This window comes from Trichechus manatus, unplaced genomic scaffold (assembly GCF_000243295.1).
Source record: "Trichechus manatus latirostris isolate Lorelei unplaced genomic scaffold, TriManLat1.0 scaffold00033, whole genome shotgun sequence".
NCBI lineage: Eukaryota > Metazoa > Chordata > Mammalia > Sirenia > Trichechidae > Trichechus > Trichechus manatus.
This window is the reverse complement of record NW_004443969.1, coordinates 1,630,024-1,651,476: the sequence shown is the minus strand read 5'-3', so window position 1 is coordinate 1,651,476 and position 21,453 is coordinate 1,630,024.

Sequence of the window (21,453 nt, the reverse complement as noted above, 5' to 3'; positions counted from 1 at the left end):
GTCATAGGGCAACATTTGTAGTAACTGTTAAATGAGAAACTATTTTGTTCTGTAAGCCTTCATCTTAAGTGACAATAACAGCACAACTGGAACAGCGTAGTCAATGTCACTGAACTGCATGTGTAGAAATTTTTGAAATGGTGTATCTTTGGCTATGTGTATTTTCACAAAAAAAAAAATGTTGAGAAGTTAGAAGGTTGATATATTGTGGGGTTGTTAACCAATGTCATAAAACAACGTGTGTACTACTGTTTCATGAGAAACTACTTGTTCTGTAAGCCTTCCCCTGAAGTACACAAAAAAAAAAAAAAAAAAAAAAGCCATCCATTTGTGGTATTTCTGTTAGAGCAGCACTAGATGACTAAGACATAAGCCAAGCACTGAGACAGAACAACCGGTAACCAGCGATATACACTTTCCCACCCACCACCCTTCTTCACCCCCACTCTGCCTCCTCTGCTTCTTGGGGCCACAGTGTCTTGGCTGGGAAGCACTGGCTTCACCTGGTGTTGCCTGGATTCCACCCGCCCACTCTGGCCGGCTCCCTGAGTGCCATTTGTTGGCTGTTGGTGTTACTTTTTTCCACTTCATTAGATTTCTTTCTTACCTCTCACCACCTCTCCCTCCCTTCTCACAAATACGTGGCTCTGTGTGCTATCTTTGCTTCTTCCTGAAACGCAGTGAAACACCACTCAACTGTGAGACTGCTTCCTGGCCTGTGCCACCATGCTGGTGGGAACCCCAGGGCTTTTTGTTTGTTTGTTTGTTGTGATTTATTCCATTTTCATTTGTTTGTTTGTTTTCTTTTTCTTTTCTTGGCTTGGGAGCCTCTTCTAGCCGGGCAGTACCATGCAGCTTGGGAGCTATTCCCTTACTCTGCACAGATGGACACTGACATCCCTGAGCGCATTTTTTTTCTTATTTATTTTTAATTTTGTTTTGTTTTTGTTTGTTTTGTTTTCTTCTCTCTCTTTTTTCCTTTTTGTCCTTCTTCATTGCCAGTTTCTCCTTTCTCTATACTTACCTTCTTTTCCTGTCTCCTGAATACCTGGTGCTCTGTGACACCTCTATCCCTTCTAGCCAGGCTGTATTTCACAGCCTGGGAGCAATTTCCCCAGTCCTAGCAGCTGAACTGATGGGACCTCTGGGGGCTACTATACAGCTATGATAGCCAAAAGAGCCTGTAACTGGTACAATGACAGATGCATTGACCAATGGAACAGAATTGAGAAACCAGATGTAAATCCATCTACCTACAGTCACCTGATATTTGAGAAGGGCCCAAAATCCATCAAATGGGGAAAAGACAGTCTTTTAAACAAATGGTACTAGAAAAATTGGATGCGCATCTGAAAAAATGAAACAGGACCCATACCTCACACCATACTCAAAAACTAATTCAAAATGGATCAAAGACCTAAACATAAAACCAAAAACTATAAAGTTCATAGAAGAAAAAATAGGATCAACACTACAGACCCTAAAACACGGCATTAACAGTATACAAACAATAACCGAAAACATACAAACCCCAGAAGATAAGCTAGATTACTGGAATCTTCTAAAAATTAAACAATTACGCCCATCAAAAGACTTCACCAAAAGAGTAAAAAGAGAACCTACAGACTGGGAAAAAAATTTTGGACATTACAGGTCATAGAAAGGTCTAATCTCTACAATCTATAAGAAAATCCAACACCTCTACAACAAAAAGACAAATAATCCAATTGAAAAATGGGCAATGGAAATGAACAGACACTTCACCTAAGAAGACATTCAAGTGGCCAACAGACACCTGAGGAAATGCTCGTGATCACTAGCCATTAGAGAAATGCAAATTAAAACCACAATGAGATACCATCTCACCCCAGCATTACTGGCACAAATCAAAAACATTGGAAATAACAAATGTTGGAGAGGCTGCGGGGAGATCAGAATGCTTATGCACTGCTGGTAGGAATGCAAAATGATACATCCATTTTGGAAAATGATACGGCCCTTCCTCAGAAAGCTAGAAATAGACATACTATACGATCCAGCAATCCCACTCCTAGGAATATATCCTAGAGAAATAAGAGCCATCACACAAATAGACTTATGTACACCCATATTCATTGCAGCACGGTTCACAATAGCAAAAAGATGCAAACAACCTAGATGCCCATCAACAGATGAATGGATAAACAAACTGTGGTGTATATACACACAATGGAATATTACACAATGATAAAGAACAATGATGAATCTCTGAAGCATCTCATAACATGGGTGAAACTGGAGGATGTTATGCTGAGTGAAATAAGTCAATCACAAAAGTACAAATAGTGAATGATACCTCTACTGTAAAAACTCATATAAAAGTTTACACACAAAAAGTAACAATCTTTGTTGGTTACAAGGGAAGGGAGGGGTGGGGGTGGGGAGAAAGTAAATAGACAACAGATAAATGGTAGCTTTGGTAAAGGGTAAGACATACAAAATACTGGGGAAACCAGCACATCGAGTACAAGGCAAAGTCCTAGAAGCTCCATAGACACATCCAAACTCCCTGAGGGACTGAATTGCTGGGTGGAGAGCTGTGGGGACCATGGTCTTGGGGAACACCTACCTCACTAGGCATCATACACAGTTTATAAAGACAATGTTCTGCATTCTACCTTGGTGAGTAGCGTCTGGGGTCTTAAAAGAATGTGAGCAGCCATCTAAGATACTCCACTGGTCTCACCACTTCGAGAGCAAGGGAGAATGAAGGAAAAGATTATGCCAAAGGACTAATGGACCATAGCTATCACAGCCTCCACCATACAGAACAGTACAGTACAGTACAGTGCAGCTAGATGGTGTCCGGCTACCACCACTGACTACTCTGACTGGGATCACAACAAAGGGTCCTGGACAGAGCTGGAGAAGGATGTAGAACAAAACTCTAACACACACACACAAAAAAAATTTACTGGCCTGACAGAGATTGAAGAAACCCCGAAAGCATGGCCCCCGGACACACTTTTAGTTCAGTGGTGAAGTCACTCCTGAGGTTCACCGTTCAGCCGGGGATGGACAGCCCCATAAAACAAAACAGGACTATCGAGGCACAGCAGTCCAGGGACAAGGACTAGAAGGCAGGAGGCAACAGGAAAGCTGGTGTCAGGGAACCCAAGGTTGAGAAGAAACAGTGTTGACTTGTTGTGGGGTTGTTAACCATTGTCATAGGGCAATGTGTGTACTAACTGTTTAATGAAAAACTATTTGTTCTGTAAACATTCATCTAATGTACAAAAACAAAAAAAAAGAATTATCTATGTGAGATCAAATTAACAACAGCAAATCAAAAGGATTGATGGGAATCCTAGGGGCAGTGATTTGAAGATAATGGTGATGGAATAATTTGGAAAAGAATAGTGAGAATAGCAGCACAACTGGAAGAATGTCATCAATGTCACTGAACTGTACATGTAAAAACTTTTGAAATAGTGTAACTTTGGCTATGTATATTTTCACCAAAAAAAAAAAAAAAACAAAGTCCTCCAAGGTCGAGAAGGAAGAGTGTTGACATGTCTTGGGTTAACAAATATCGTAAAACAATATGTGTACTGACCTTTTAATGAAAAACTATTTGTTCTGTAAACCTTCACCTAAAGTATAATAAAAAGAAAAATTTATATTAAAAACAATTTTGTATAACAGACGAACTTGAAACGTAAACTTCCACTTAAACTACAACAATTAAAAAAAAAATGTTGTTAGTTGGAACCCACCAGCCACTCCACAGGAGAAAAAAATGGTGACAATCTGCTCTCGTAAAGATTATAGCCTAGAAAGCCCTACGGGAAAGTTCTACTCTGTCATATAGGGTTGCTATGAGTCAGAGTCAACTCAACAGCACACAACAACAGCAACAATAATAAACAATGGTTTATAATAACAATAAACAATAAATGGCACACAACAACAACAATGAATAAACATAATATTGCTTTTAGCTGTCTTCGAGTCCGACCCAACTTAACATGACCCCATGGACAATGGGACCAGATCTTTGTGATCCATATAGCTTTCATTGGCTAATTTTTTAAAAGTAGATTGCCAGGACTTTCTTCCTTGTTTGTCTTAGTCTGGAAGCTCCACTGAAACCTGTTTAGCATCATAGCTACACACAAGCCTCCACTGACAGACAGATGGTGGCTGCACTTGAGGTGCTTTGGCCAGGAATCGAACCTGAGTTTCCCTCACAGAAGACAGAAATTCTGCCACTGAACTACCACTGCCTTTGAATACATAGCCATTTCATCACACAAGGGACATACAGCATCCACCTACATTTTTCACCTCTTAGGTTTATTAGGAAGGTGCTTTCCCACTGACAGTATGTATTGCTGTCAGGCAGGGACCTGTATAACTGTTTGAAATGGAAGAAATGGGCGTGTGCCGCAAACTACTTTTTTTTTCAAGGTATTTCATGAGGTGGTGTATTCTGGAGGTGTGATTCGACAGAACTTTTGCCTCTATTAGCTTTTGTACAGTGAGTTAAGCCTTGGAAGTATATTTCTGGGTTTCTGTGTGTCATTTGGAAGTTGTGTTTCTTGAGATGATTCCATGTTTGCTTGAATATCTCATTTTTAGGTGCCATACATTGTGTGCACCTGTCAAGAGATCTAGAAGGTGATCCAGAGAATGCAGCACTAAGAAGATGAAGACTTGAACCACAATTATGTGTAGTCATTGCAAGATGTCTTTATGTGTCACCCCATGTTTTGAAAAATTTCACTAATTAAAGGAAAATTGCTAAGATATCATGAGTTTTTCCTTGCCTCATTTCAGCAATCCTACCCCCAGAGTCCAGAGGGCCATATTTGTCCCACATATATGTATCAAAACCTGTACCACCTACTAAAAATTCAGACACATTCAATGATTCAGCATGCATTCCATTAATGAAAAAACATTATATCAACAAAAAATTAAAAGCAGAAAATAATTAAGTCAATTTTTATTCATAAAAGTTGCTAAAAGTAACTCAACAGATGAGACGAGGTATTGGATAATATAAAATCACTGAATTTACCTTGGGAATATCTATTCTGTCTGCTTAGTTATGAGCATGGCTTGGATATAAATAGTGTTTAGAATAAAATCAGATCATACATTTCAGAGATAGAAAGGACTTGTTTGATCTTCATATTTCTCATATGAGGACGGTGGAATCTAAGTAGTGGGTGTGATTTGCCTGAGTAACCCTGACTAGTTAGCTGTAGAGCTGGAACGAGAACCTGGTTTCATGATTCCAAATGCAATGTTTTTTACATCTCTCCACAGTGTCTTCTCATTAATAATGTTTTGCTAAAAAATAATACATGACAATTCTGAATAGTTCAGAATTATTATTTTCTATGTAAAACTTTCCTAGCTCCTACTTCATGTTAAGTATAAATATCCTTCATCTACTTCTAAACTTGTCATCTAACTGGCTCACAAGTTTACTGAAGTTAGCATAGAGACTAGCATAGTGCTCATAGTTTAAGTTCAATGAATGTGTTTTAAATTAAATTAAACCTAGCCCTGTAGTTTGGTTTATTTGAAAATACTGATATGAAAGCTGTTGGACTTGAGATTGATATTTTGTAATGTTTGGCTATAATTATGCTTCATACTGAGTCCCTGAGTGGTCCAAAGAGTTAATGTGCTTGGCTGTTGTCATGGATTGAATTGTGTCCCCTAAAAATATGTGTATCAATTTGATTAGGCCATGATTCCCAGTATTGTGTGATTGCCTACCAGTTCGTCATCTAAAGTGATTTACCTATGTTTTGTAAATCCTGTCTCTATGATGTTAATGAAATGGGATTAGTGGCAGTTATGTTAATGAGGCAAGACTCAATCTACAAAACAAGATTGTGTCTGAAGCCAATCTCTTTTTAGATATAAAAGAAAACTGAGCAGAGAGACATGAGGACCTCATACCACCAAGAAACAAGAGCCAGGAGAATAGTGTCTCCTTTGGACCTGGGGTCACTGTACTGAGACCCTCCTAGTCCAGGGGACAACTGATGACAAGGAACTTCCTCTAGAGTCAACAGAGAGAGAAAGCCTTCCCCTGGAGCTGATGCTCTGAATTTGGACTTGTAGCCTACTAGACTGTGAGAGAATAAACTTCTGTTTGTTGAAGCCATCTACTTGTGGTATTTCTGTTATAGCAGTGCTAGATGACTAAGACAACTGCTAATTGAAAATTTGGAAATTACAGTCCAACCAGAGACACCTCAGAAGAAAGGTCTGGCAATCTATTTCCAAAACATCTGCTTTGTAAACCTTATGGAGCACAGTTCTACTCTAACACACATGGGGTCATATAAGTTGGGGTCAACTTGACAGCAACTTGTTGCTTATGCTTCATGTAATAAATAGCAGTGATCTAATAGCTCTTTCTTGATTGAATATACTGTATATTTATGAAAATAATGCATGACTTCTATGTTTGTTTGCCAGCAGTACCCTCCCCTGCAAGGTATTTTTCATAAGCATGCTATGTTAATTTTTTTACAGAAATGTGTAAAAAAAAAAAAACTGGCATAGCAGCACTTACAAAAACACTGCACAGTGGGAGGACATTGTTGGCAAACAAACATAGAAGACATGCATTATTTGTGTAAAAATACAGTAATGGAAATTCCATTTGGGACAAATGTTGACAGTGCTAGGAAATATCACCAGTCACTCTTGGAAAAATAAAACTCTCATGTCAGAACAGAGCCAAAAATGATGGTTAGGAAAGATGCACCATAGCTCTGAATGCCATGATCATTGATGTAGGATTTAGAACCCACCAGCCGCTCCACAGGAGAAAGGTGTGGCAGTCTGCTTCTGTAAAGATTATAGCCTTGGAAACACCAAGGGGCAGTTCTACTTTGACAAATAGTGTCACTATGAGTCAGAATAAAGTCAGCGGCACTGGGTTTGGGTTTGGTTTTAGGCGAAATAAAAGCCCTTTATATATGACTACAGGTAGCTAGAGTAGTTAACTTGAACACAAAGTGTCTGACATTTGGAGAGAGGAAAAGCATGAATATTTGAAAACTGCAACAAGCAATCCTCTTGGTCAAAAGTGAAATGTAAAAGCAGATTCATTTCAGACAGTATCTCAGTCATCTAGTGCTGCTCTAACAGGAATACCACAAGTGGATGGCTTTAACAAAGAGAAGTTTATTTCTTCACAGGCCAGTAAGCTACAAGTCCAAGGGTGTCAGCTCCAGGGGAACACTTTCTCTGTTGGCTGTGCAGGAAGGTCCATGTCATCAGTCTTCCTCTGGTCTGGGAGCTTCTCTGCGCAGGAACCTCAGGTCCAAAGGACGTGCTCTGCTCCCAGCACTGCTTTCTTGGTAGTATGAGGTTCCCATGTATCTCTGCTCACTTCTGTCTTTTATATCTCAAAAGAGATTGCATTAAGACACTAATCTTGTCAACCTCATCAGTATAAACTCAACACAGTGATAGAATTTACAACACATGAGGAGATCACATCTAATCTCATCATAGTGGTAGAGTTTACAACACATAAGGACATCACATCAGATAACACAATCATGCAATACTGGGAATCATGACCTAGCCAAGGCGCTACACACATTTTTTGGGGGACACAATTCAATCCATGACAGACAGGTATACCCTATATCCAAGCTTCTCTCTGAGGGTAGATTAGAGTTATTAATGATGAAAAAAGCATTGGGCAGTGGTATATGGGGAAATTTAGTATAACACTCTTATAGGGTCACTATGAGTTGGAATTGACTCAATAGTTTTTTTGTTTTGTTTTGAGTAAGTAAAAGTTTGCAAACTGCGATCTAGGTAGAAACTAGACAACCCTTTGAACAATGAGACAAGTAGAAGGATAAAGTTATTTTTGGAGACCTAAATATATCACTTTCGAATGCAGCAATTGGGCCTAGGTAAGAGAATGTCAGCTCTTGGAAAAAAGAACCACGGCACTTAGCAAATTTTTTTAAAAATTATTTATTATGGTGAATTATAATAATAAGAAATAATATTTTATTTTTTATTAAAACTCTGGAAGACATAATAAGAGAGAAAAAATAAGAAAGTGTCATGGGGAAAAATCATTAGTGAGCACCATTTTTTTTTATAAGGAGATATAATTTTAGAAATATGGGAGAATGTTGGCTATTGATCAGAAAAGTAATTCAGAAGGAGAATCTATTATATAGGAGAAGATAAGATATAAGGTTTAGTTGTAGAACTAGAGTTGCTTTTATATATTCAGGAGAAATCATACTGGTTAGCAAAAACTAAAATGATAATAAAAAATTAATTTAAAAAAATATTATAAATTCACAAAACTACAACAGCAAGCAGAATTTAAGGATGCTTACATCTTTTACCCTAAATTGAGGTAAGCAAAGTACACAGTGGCTGTTGAATCAAATACAGTTAAGAACTCACCTAAAATTGCACAGTATAATTACATTTCTATTTTACCATCCAAGGAATAACCCCAGATTGTGGTCTAAAATTCTTTGTAGGTAGACTAAGCTAAAATTAGAGGCAGAAATGCAAGTAGTGAAAATATACCTCTTTTAAGGGGAAGATTTGGGGAGGAATTTAGGAATGATGGGACCACAAATGTTGAAGTTACAGAGAAGAAGAATTTTTTTTGTTAAAAGGAAAAAAAGATGGTGCACAGCTACCACCCATGACCACCCTGACAGGGAACACAACAGAAAGTCTCTGACAGAGCAGGAGAAAAGTGGGGTGCAGAACTCAAATTCTAGTAAAAAGACCAGACTTAATAATTTGATTGAGACTGGAGGGACCCCAGAAGACAGGGCCTCCAGACTCTCTGTTAACCCAAAACTAAAACCATTCCAGAGGCCAACTCTTCAGACAGAGATTAGAGTGGACTATGGGACAGAAAATGATACTCAGAAAGAGTGTGCTTCTTAGCTCAAGTAGATCCATGAGACTAAATGGGCAACTCCGTCCAGAGGTGAGAAGAGAAGCCTGAGAGTGTCAGGAGCTGGTTGAATGGACAAGGTAAATCTGCAGTGGAAAGGAGGAGTGTGCTGTCACAGTACAGGGAGAGCAACTAGGGTCACACAACAATGTATGTATAAATTTTTGTATGAGAGGTTAACGTGAATTGTAAACTGTCACTTAAAGCACAACACTAAAAAAAGAAAAAAGATTAAATTGATTTTTTATGTCTAAGGACACTTCTGATACTAGTGATTATTTTCTTTCTCTTCATCTACTCATGTTTCAAATTTGTGTGGTTAATATTTCATGTTCTTGCATAACCACACGGACTCACCTGTTCTCTTCTATAGTAGTGCCATTCAGAAAGTAAGTCCAGGACTATGAAGTGAAGGAAACTCTTTCTCCTGTTGCCTCAATAAACTGATTTGAGATTAAAGCTATTGGTGAAGCCCAAGAATCTGGCTGCCCTTCTTACCATTATCTTCATCCAAGAGAGTTTGTACTCACTTAGAGGAGGTATGAGAGAAGAGTGAGAAGTCAACACCATTATTTTAATATACTTAGACAGTAATAATATTGAGAAAAAAGTTAAAATATACAGAATAATGGCACATAATTTGATACAGGACTTGTTGAAAGTGAGTAAAATAATAAAGAATTATTGATGTTGAAACATATAATATAAGGAGAATATTACATATAAAATTTTTTAAACCCAGTATATTGGTTATACACAGGGTGGTTATGAGTCAGAATCAACTGGACAGCAATGGGTTTGGTTTTTTTGTTTATTATTACTGTGTAAAGAATTGTTCCAAAATGTTACAACTTTGAACAAGAGACATTTATTATCTCATAGTTTCTGTGAATCAATAATCTGGACATAGTGTGGCTGAGTGTGTCTGGCTCAAGGTTTCTCATGAGATAGGAATTAGGAGGTTGACTGGGGCTGCCATCTCATCTGAAGGCTTAACCAGGTGATTGATTGAGGGGTAGCTTGTAAATTCACTCATGTGGTTGTTAGCAGGCCTCAGTCTTTCACTACATGGGCCTTTCCACATACTACCTCACATCATGGAGGCTGTGTTATCCCAGGGTGAGAAATAGGAGAGAGAGAATCAGAGAGAGAGAGAAAGCATCCAAGATAGAAGATGTCTTTTCATAACCTTATCTTGGAAGTGACATCCCATCACTTCTCTAATAGCCTATTCCTTATAAGTGATTCATTAATTCCATACCACACTCAAAGGGAAAGGATTATACAAGGGTGTGAATACCAGGAGGCAGGGATCACTCTGGGCCATATTAGAGACTGCCTACCATACCAAACGTATTGTGAAAGGAGACCCTAAGCTTTAGTCATCATTGAATCCCCTTAGAACACTTCTCATTTACATATATGTACCAAATATTTGCATGAATAAGTAAATTTAATCTGTCTTATTTTTATAAGTTAGGAAGAAGTGAATGATAATATAGCACAGCAGGAAAGATTGCTTATTTGTCCATATGTCTCCTCATTTCAAAGTGTTTATGATGAGATCCAATTATCAGGAAAAAAAAAAAGGTGAGTTTGTGAACAAAAACGATTAAGATTTGTGAAGCTTTCATTGAGAGGCAGTCATCATGAAAAGACTTTATAGACATTGTCTTATTTAGTGTTCATCACTAAATGAGCTCAGTACTATTAGTCTCCTTGTTTTATAAAAGAGGAAAAAAAATCTTGAGAGATTAAGTAACTTTCCACACTTACACAGAAGTCAGTGGTAGAACCAGCATTTACGGTTGAGCCATGTGATTACTGTGCTTTTAAACGCTATGTTGTACACAACTGCACACTATGCCTTAGAGTTTTCAAATCTTTTTTGACATTCATGATCACATTTATTCCTTATAAGAACCTTTGTGAAAAGGATAGGTATAATTTGTTAATTGCTAAGGAACCTTATTACGATTTTTTTGTTGTTTTTCAGTTTGCTGAGTCTTTACTCTCTTTAGCTCTATCTTTCCTTTTGTGGTCTTGTCTTTAGCTATTTCCCTACTTGCTTTTCTCTTTATCAAACTTGATACCAGAGAAAAAAGGAAATAAGCTTCATTATCTTATTTTTTTTCTGGGGCAATTATTTATTTTGTAGAGAAATTAAAGACGAATGACTAATGAATGTCTGAAGGTGAGCAAGAAGCTTAAAGATTTTCTAGGATAGGATAGGTTCTAAGATAGGTTGAGGAAGCTCACTCACAGTTCAGTTCTGTGAAATGTTAACTGTTCACATTTTCAGAAAGAATAAGAACACTTCTGTTGTGTTAACCTGGGATAAGACGAAAGGGTAGAAAGCCTGGGATTGCAGTTTAGGAGACCACAGTTGAACTACACAGGTTTAGCAAGAGTCTTGTGAAGGAGTAATTGGGGCTAAGGTCTTGCAAATATTCTCAGAACATTTTCAGCCCCTCATGGTCTGATGAAGATATTTTTATCTGCATATTTTATTATTTTACATTTTCCTAGTTTTCTCACGACTTCATCGATGCTGTATATCATTGTATGTGGTCTGGACCTCATCATAACCATAAAAGCTATTTTCATTTCTCATGCTTACCTCTAACTGCATCTGCTTAAAACTCCATATTCTAGGGAAATAGATTGCAAAAACTACTGAGATTCTTTTAATCATATTTAACCACTTCTAAACATACTAAAATTGACTGATCTCACTATATATCCCCTAGATTATCAAATTAATATTTTTTTTAAATTTAAACAGTCAAGACAAAGGAGAGTGAATCATTGAAAGTGTTAAATATAATTCTGATGCAAGTATTATTCTAACTCACTCAGCAGAAATATGTTAAAGGGAAAAAAATTAGTAGCAGGTACTTTCAAGCTCAGCGATCATTCTGTTTGACAAGTTTGAGCTACTGAAGTTTAATGTTAGTTTCCATGAGGAAATGTACTTGGAGGGGTGTGACAGGGATTGAGCAACACAGTGAAAATGTACTGAGTTGTCTATTTCAGGAGAAAATGCCCAAAATAAACTTTAGCCTCATTTCTGTAAGATACTTTCGTTTGCAAACTATGCCTCAATGAAAATAGCATCCTAGGGAGGTGGAGCCAAGACGGTGGTATAGTAGACGCTTCCTATATCCCTCATACAACAAGACTTGGAAAAACAAGTGACTTGATTATATATGAATATCTAAGAGCCCTGAACAAGGCAAAGTTGAGGAGTCGAACTGAGTGGTGGGAAGAGAGGGAGATGGTTTGGAAAAGGCCAGCACTACCGGAGCAGCAGCAGTAAGACCGCAGCTCTTCAGCCGCACCAGCAACTTCCCAGCCTCTCCAGGTCTGCAGTGAAGCAGGCAAGCAGCTGTGCACGCACTCGGAGAGCAGTTTCCACATCCAGAGAAATCCGGCAGCAGAGATTCTGATTGAACACTCTGAACCAATGAAAAGCAGCTCCCAAAAGGCTAAGATAAGTACATGCCTGAACCCTTTCACAGTGATTTTTTAAAAAAAGCCCATTTGGGAAAAAACTCTCTCCCTTTAACCTCCTCCCTCTGGGCTCTGTGCCAGGAGTCTGCTGGGCAGGAAGTAGATCCCAAAAGGCACCCTGACCCATTCTTCTGGCCTTGGAGAGGGAACAAATAAGCTACTTGCTCCCCTATGCCAGGAACACAGGGTCGGCACAGCTCCTTTGCTAGGCACAGGTATCAGGGGTCCACAGATTCTGAGTGCCTTACACCCCTGTATAGACTTATGGGGACCCATCTCAACAGTGTTAGTCCTCACTTCCACAGTACAACAGGGCAAACATCTGAAGTTTAACTCCAACTGCTTCAGCTGTGAACTGGAAGATTTGTGACCCTCAAAATGGCCCTGCCCCTTAAGTAGGCACTTTTATCAATCTGCAACAGGGGCTTGAGGACTGGTAATATTGCCTAAAGTGTCTAGTCACCTGCTACAGGAGTCCAAGAAAAAGTTGTGCCCTCGAGTCTTTACAGCCAACAGAGTGGGGTGGTCATAGTCTGGCTGCAAAACTCACCTACCTACTCACCCTAGAGAATAGGGACACACTTTCCTTTAAGACTCTCAGGGGCATCAACCAGCCCCCTGCCTGGCTAGGTGCGTGATCCCCTAACACAGTCAGAGTCCAGTGCCTGCACCAATCACCCATGCCTCTCTAGGACTGGGGGTGAAAGCCTGCATCACACAATTGGTGACCAACTGCCTGAACACCCAAGCTGAACCCATACAGGAAAATTTAAAGGACTCCTGTGTGCACATAAGTAGTTACAGAACTAACTACCTGGTGACAAGACCTTAGACATCCAAAGGTGTCAAAACTCAAACTAGTGCACACGAGCAACCTATCTGGGCATATCAAAACAAAACAAGAAGATAGGTCTCAGTAAACAAATACAAAATAAAATTACAATAAATTATTGATGGCTAGGAGACAACAGTCAATATCAAGTCACATAAAGAGGCAGTCCATGATGGCTTCAGCAAGCTCCCAAAATAAAGACTCAATAAATTCTCTGGAGGAAGAGAACTTCTTGGAATTACCAGAGGCAGAATACAAAAGACTAAAATACAGAACTTATCTAGAAATTAGAAAGGAAATTTGACAGAATGCAGATATAGCCAGGGAACATACAAAGTAATAGCGGAACTTAAAAAAGTTATTCAAGAAGATAATGTCAAATCTAATAGGCTGCAAGAAACCATAGAGAGATAAGAATCAGGAATCCAGAAGATTAACAATAAAACTTCAGAATCAGACAACTCAATAGAAAGTCAGAGGAGCAGAAATGAGGCAGTAGAAGCTAGAATTAGTGACATTGAAGATAAAGCTCTTGACGCCAACTTATTGGAGGAAAATTCAGATAAAAGAATCAAAAAAAATGAAGAAACTCTAAGAGTCTTGTGGGATTCTCTCAAGAGAAATAACCTATGAGTGATTGGAGTACCAGAAGGGGTGGGGGTGGATAACAGAAAATACAGAGAACATTTTTGAAGATTTATTGACAGAAAACTTCCCTGATATCACGAAAGATGAGAAGATATCTACCCAAGATGCTCATCGAACCCCACATAAGTTAGATCCCAATAGAAAGTCACCAAGACATATTATAATCAAACTTACCAAAACCAAAGATAAAGAGAGAATTTTAAGAACAGCTATGGATAAAAGAAAAGTCATCTACAAAGAAGAGTCAATTAGAATAAGCTTGGACTACTCAGCAGAAACCATGCAGGCTAGAAGGCAATGGGATGACATATTTAAAGGCTTTAAAGCCTTGAAGGAAAATAACTGTCATCCAAGAATTATATATCCAGCAAAACTGTCTCTCAAATATGATGGTGAAATTAGGGCATTTCCAGATAAATAGAAGTTCAGGGAATTTGCAAAAAACAAACCAAAATTACAAGAAATACTAACGGGAGTCCTACGTTTAGATAATCAATAACACCAGCTAACAACTCAAGACTAGAACACAAGACAGAGCAACCACATATTGACTCAGATATGGATATCAAAAATACATCAAAGCTAAAACATTGAAAATATGGAAACAGATATCAATATGTAAAAATGGATAATTTTAAAACAAGAAAGAGGGACTTAAAAAATGGAGACATTGATTTTTTACATGGAGGGGAAGTTAAGGCGATATAAAGTCATAAAAGACTGGTATAAACTTAGAAAAATAGGGGTAAATATTAAGGTAACCACAAAAGAATCTAAGAATCCTACAAATCAAAATAAAATAGCAGAAAAACATAAAGACCCGGCAAACACAAAATCTACAACAAAGAAAAAGAAGAAAAAATATATATAAAGAAAAACGACTCAGCACAGAAAATTGAGGAGAACAAAGAAACTGTGAACAACACACAATAAGAGATATCAGGATGACAGCAGTAAACTCCTACCTATCAATAATTACACTGAATCTAAATAGTCTTAATGCACCAATAAAGAGACGGAGAGTGGCAGATTGGATATAAAGGCATGATCCATCTATAAGCTGCCTAAAAGAGATGCACCTGAGGCTTAATGACACAAACAGGCTTAAACTCAAAGGATGGAAAAAAACATATCAAGCAAAAAAGAGCAGGAGTGGCAATATTGATCTCTGACAAAATAGACTTAAAATAAAATCTACCACAAACGATAAGGAAGGGCACTATATAATGATTAAAGGGTCAATTCACCAGGAGGACATAACAATAAAAAATAATTATGCACCCAACAACAGGGCTCCAAAATATATAAAACAAACTCTAACAGCTCTGAAGACCAAGATAGACAGCTCCACAATAGTAGTAGGAGACTTCAACACGCCACTTTCAGTGAAGGACAGAACATACAGAAAGAAGCTCAACAAAGACACAGAAGAGCTTAATGCTACAATCAACCAACTTGATCTCATAGACATATACCAAACACTTCACCCAACAGCAACCAAGTATACTTTCTTTTCCAACGCACATGGAACATTCTCCAGAATAGAGCACATATTAGGCCAGAAAGGAAGAATTAACAATCCAAAACATCGAAATATTACAAAGCATCTTTTCTGACCATAAAGCGATAAAAGTAGAAAACAACAACACAAAAAACAAGGAAAAAAATCAAACACATGGAAACTGAACAAAACCTTTCTCAAAAACTACTGGGTTATAGACGAAATTAAGGAGGGAATAAAGAAATTCATAGAATCAAATGAGAATGAAAACACATCCTACCAGAACCTTTGGGGCACAGCAAAAGCAGTGCTTAGAGGTCAGTTTATATCACTAAAGACATACATCCAAAAGGAAGAAGGGTCATAATCAAAGCATTAGCCCTGCAACTGGAACAAGTAGAAAGAGAACAGCAAAAGAAGCCCTCAGGTGCAAGAAGGAAGGAAATAATAAGAATTAGAGCAGAATTAAATGAAATAGACAAGAGAAAAACAATTGAAAGAGTTAACAAGTCCAAAAGCCGGTTCTTTGAAAAGATCAACAAAACTGATTCACCATTGGCCAAACTGACAAAAGAAAAACAGGAGAGGAAGCAAATAACCCACATAAGAAATGAGATGGGTGATATCACAACAGACCTAACTGAAATTAAAAGAATCGTCACAGATTACTCTGAAAAATTGTACTCTGACAAATTTAAAAACCTAGAGGAAACGGACAAATTTCTAGAAACTCACTGCCTACCTAAACTAACAGAAACACACGTAGAACAAATAAATAAACCTATAATAAAAAAAGAGATTGAAAAGGTTATTAAAAAACTGCCAACAAAAGAAGCCCTGGCCCGATGGCTTCACTGGAGAATTCTACCAAACTTTCAGAGAAGAGATAACACCACTTCTACTAAAGCTATTTCAGAGCATGGAAAAGGATGGAATACTCCCAAACTCATTCTATGAAGCTAGCATAACCCAGATACCAAAACCAGGTAAAGACACCACAAAAAAAGAAAATTACAGACCGATATCCCTCATGAACACTGATGCAAAAATCCTCAACAAAATTTTAGCTAACAGAATTCAGCAACATATCAAAAAAATAATTCACCATGACCATGTGGGATTTATACCAGGTATGCAGGGATGGTTCAACATTAGGAAAACAATCAACATAATCCATCACATAAATAAAACAAAGGACAAGAACCACATGAACTTATCAATCGATACAGAAAAGGCATTTGACAAAGTCCAAAACCAATTCATGATAAAAACTCTCAACAAAATAGGAATAGAAGGAAAATTCCTCAGTATAATTAAGGGCATTTATACAAAACCAACAGCCAACATCATCCTGAATGGAGAGAATTTGAAAGCATTCCCCTTGAGAACAGGAACCAGACAAGTATGTCCTTTATCACCAGTATTATTCAGCATCGTTATGGAGGTCCTAGCCAGAGCATTTAGTCTAGAAAAAGAAATAAAAGGCATCCAGATAGGTAGGGAAGAAGTCAAAATAGCTCTATTTGCAGATGATATGATCTTATACACAGAAAAACCCCAAAGAATCCACAAGAAAAGTTCTGGAACTAATAGAAGATTTCAACAAAGCTTCAGGATACAAGATAAACATACAAAAATAAATTGGATTCCTTTACACCAACAAAGAGAACCTTGAAGAGGAAATCACCTAATCAATACCATTTACAATAGCCCCAAAGATCAAATACTTAGGAATAAATCTAAACAGACATGTAAAAGATCTATACAGAGAAAACTACAAGAGACTACTGCAAGAAACTAAAAGAGACCTGCATAAGTGGAAAAACATACCTTGCTCATGGATAGGTAGACTCAACATAGTGAAAACGTCAGTTCTACCCAAAGCAGTTTACAGATACAATGCAATCTTGATCCAAATTCCACTGGTAATTTTTAATGAGATGGAGAAACAAGTCCCCAACTTCATATGGAAAGGGAAGAGGCCATGAACAAATAAAGCATTAGTCAAGAAGAAGAACAAAATGGGAGGTCTTACACTACCTGATTTTAGGACCTATTATACTGTCACGGTAGTCAAACAACAACAGATACATAGACCAATGGAACAGAGTTGAGAATCCAGATATAAGCTCATCCACCTATGAGCAGCTAATATTTGACAAAGGCCCAAAGTCCATTAAATGGGAAAAAGACAGACTCTTTAACTAATGGTGCTGACATAACTGGATATCTATGTGCAAAACACTCAAACAAGACCCATATCTCACACCATGTACAAAAACTAACTCAAAATGGATCAAAGACTTAAATAGAAAATTGAAAATGATAAAGATCATGGAAGAGAAAATAGGGACAACACTAGGAGCCCTAATACATGGCATAAACACAATACGAACCCTAAGTAACAATGCACAAGCACCAGAAGAGAGACTAGATAAATGGGAGCTCCTAAAAATCAAATGCTTATGCTCAGCAAAAGACTTCACTAAAAGAGTACAAAGACAACCTACAGACTGGGAAAAAAATTTTGGCTATGACAAATCCGATCAGCATTTAATCTCTAAAATCTACAAGATACTGCAAAAACCTCAACAGCAAAAAGACAAATGACCCAATTAAAAAATGGGCAAAGGATATGAACAGGCATTTCACCAAAGAAGATATTCAGGCAGCTAAGAGACACAAGAAGAAATGCTCACGATCATTAGCCATTAGAGAAATGCAGATCAAAACTACAATGAGATATCATCTCACCCCAACAAGGTTAGCATTAATCCAAAAAGCACAAAATAACAAATGCTGAAGAGGTTGTGGAGAGACTGGAACACTTATACACTGTTGGTGCAATATAAAAAGATACAACTGCTTTGGATATCGATTTGTCGCTTCCTTAAACAGCTAGAAATAGAAGTACCATACGATCCAGCTATCCCGCTCCTTGGAATATATCCTAGAGGAACAAGAGCCGTGACACGAATAGATATATGCACACCTATGTTCATCGCAGCACTGTTCAGAATAGCAAAAAGATGGAAGCAACCTAAGTGCCCATCAACGGATGAGTAGATAAACAAATTATGGTATATCCACACAATGGAATATTATGCAATGATAAAGAACAACGATGAAGCTGTGAAACATCGTGTAACATGGTGGAAGCCGGAACTTATGCTGAGTGAATTTAGTCTGCCACAGCAGGACAAATACTGTATAAGACCACTATTATAAAAAGTCAAGAAAAGGTTTAAACACAGAAGAAAACATTCTTTGATGATTATGAGGGTGGGGAGGGAGGGTGAGGGCTATTCACTGACTAGATAGTAGACAAGAATCATTTTGGATGAAGGGAAGGACAGCACACACTGCACAGGAAGCCAGCACACCTGGACTAAACAAAAGCTAAGAAGTTTCCTCCATAGAATCAAATACTTTGAAAGACAGAGTAGCAGGGATGGGGGTCTGGGGACCATGCTTTCAGGGGACATCTATGTCAATTGGCATAACAAAGCTTATTAAGAAAATGTTCTGCATCCTACTTTGGTGAGTGGCGTCTGGGGTCTTAAAAGCTTGCAAGCGGCCATCTAAGATGCATCAATTGGTCCCAACCACTTGGAGTAAAGGAGAATGAAGAACACCAAAGACACAAGGAAAGTATTAGACCAAAAGACAGAATGGGGCACATAAACCAGAGACTTCATCAGCCTGAGACCAGAAGAACTAGATGGTGCCCAGCCACCACCAATGAACGTCCTGACAGGGAACACAGCCAAGGGTCCCTGATGGAGCAGTAGAACGATGGGATGCAGAACTCAAATTCTAGTAAGAAGACCAGACTTAATGGTCTGACTGAGACTGGAGGCGACCAGGAACGCACGGCCCCCGACTCTCTATCACCCCAGAACTAAAACAATTTCCGAGGCCAACTCTTCAGACAGGGATTGGACTGGACCGTGGTACCTAAAGTGATACTTGTGAAGAATGTGCCTCTTAGTCAAGTAGATGCAAGAGACCAAGGGGAAAGCTTCTGTCCAGAGGTGAGATGGGAAGGCAGAGAGAGTTAGGAGCTGGTTGAATGTTCATGGGGAATCAGGGGCGGAGGGGAGGAGTGTGCTGTCGCAGAATGGGGTGAGTGGTTGGGGTCACATAACAACGTATGTAAAAAAAGAAAAGAATTCTGTATGGGAGACTAACTTGAAATGTAAACTTCATTTAATTACAACAATAAAAAAAAAAGAAAGAAAATAGCATCCTATAGGTGTCTAGTAGACCTAGGTACTATCTGAGCTCAGCAACTAGTTACTTGTATTATCTCAGAAGGACATGTAAGGTGTGAAGTGGGGGTGATACAACAAAAACTCTAAACAGACTTTGATGAGTTAAGGGTACATATTATTAACGGTGGATCCATCATTAAAAATTTAATGAATTTAGGCATAGCTAAAAAGACAATGAAGGTCATAAAATGGGATAATAAAACATACTCGATTAATCCAAAAGAAGGTAAGAGAGGAGCAACAAAGGGAAAAAATGGAAAAAAAAACACATCAGAAATTATATTAAATGTTATGGGCAAATTGTAGAGAGTTAAGACCAACCATATTAAAAATTATATAAAGTGTAAATGGATTTAGTCAAATATTGTCAGACTTAATAATCCAGACATGCCAGACTAAACAGCAATGTCAACTACAAGCCATCATGACTGTTATCAGATAAAGTGGACTTCAAACAAAGGATAAAACAAGATGAAGAGTGGCATTTCATTTTGGCAAAAAATAAATAAATAAAGAGAGGGAGGGGAAGCAATTTATCAGGAAGACATAACAATCATAAACGTTCTCATACCTAACTACAGATCTTCAAAATTCATGAAAAAAATACTGAATGAACTAAAGGGAATGATAAAATCCTTTCTCGTTGTTGGAGATTTTAATACCTCTCTCTAAATAATTGATAGAATAAATAGATAACAATCATTAAGGACATAGAAGATATTTCAACTGTCTTAATTGGCTTTTACAGAACTCAACATCCTACAAGTGCAGAATAGACATTATTTACAAGTGCCAGAATATTCAGTTAAATAAACCATGGGCTAACCAAAAGATAAGTCACAATGAATTTTAAAAGGTTGAAATCTAATAGAGTACGTTCTATGACCATGACAGAATTAAACTTAAAATTAGTAATATGATATCCAGAAAATATACCAATACTGGAAATTAAATAGTACACCTTTACCTACCCATAGGTCAAAAAATCATGAAATTAATTACAACACATTTTATCCAAAAGAATAATAAAAATGCAACACTTAAAAATATATTGGATGCAGATAAATCAGTGCTTAGAGTCAAATTTATATCTTTAAATGTTTTTATGAGAAAAGGAGAACCACTTAACATAAATGAGGTAAGGTCCACTTTCACAAGCTTGGGAGAGAAGAACAAAATTAAACTCAAAGCAAATGTAAGAAAATAAATAAATATAGGATTATTTATCGGTAAAATTATATAATAAATAAATATATAGAATGATAAATAAAATAAAAACAGGCAACACAAAAGTGAATAAAAAATTGGATTTTGTAAAAAATTAATAGAATTGACAAACTCCTATCAAGATTATATAAGAAACGGTAACAAAGATTGAAAGAGAGAGAAAATGAAAACACAACTTCCACTATCTGGGAAAAAATGGGCTAAACTACAGCAGTTACAGGCATCAGGTGACAGTAGAATATTTTAAACCACTTTATGGCAATAAATTTGATAAGAGATGAAATTGCCATATTCCTTAAAAAATGCAACATTCCAAAAATGACTCAAGAATAAATAGAAAATCTGAATAGCTCTATATCTTTCTTTTTTTTTTCATATTTTATTATACTTCAGGTGAAGACTTACAGAACAAATAGTTTCTCATGAAACAGTAGTACACATGTTGTTCTATGACATTGATTAACAACCCCACAATATATTAACCCTCTAAATT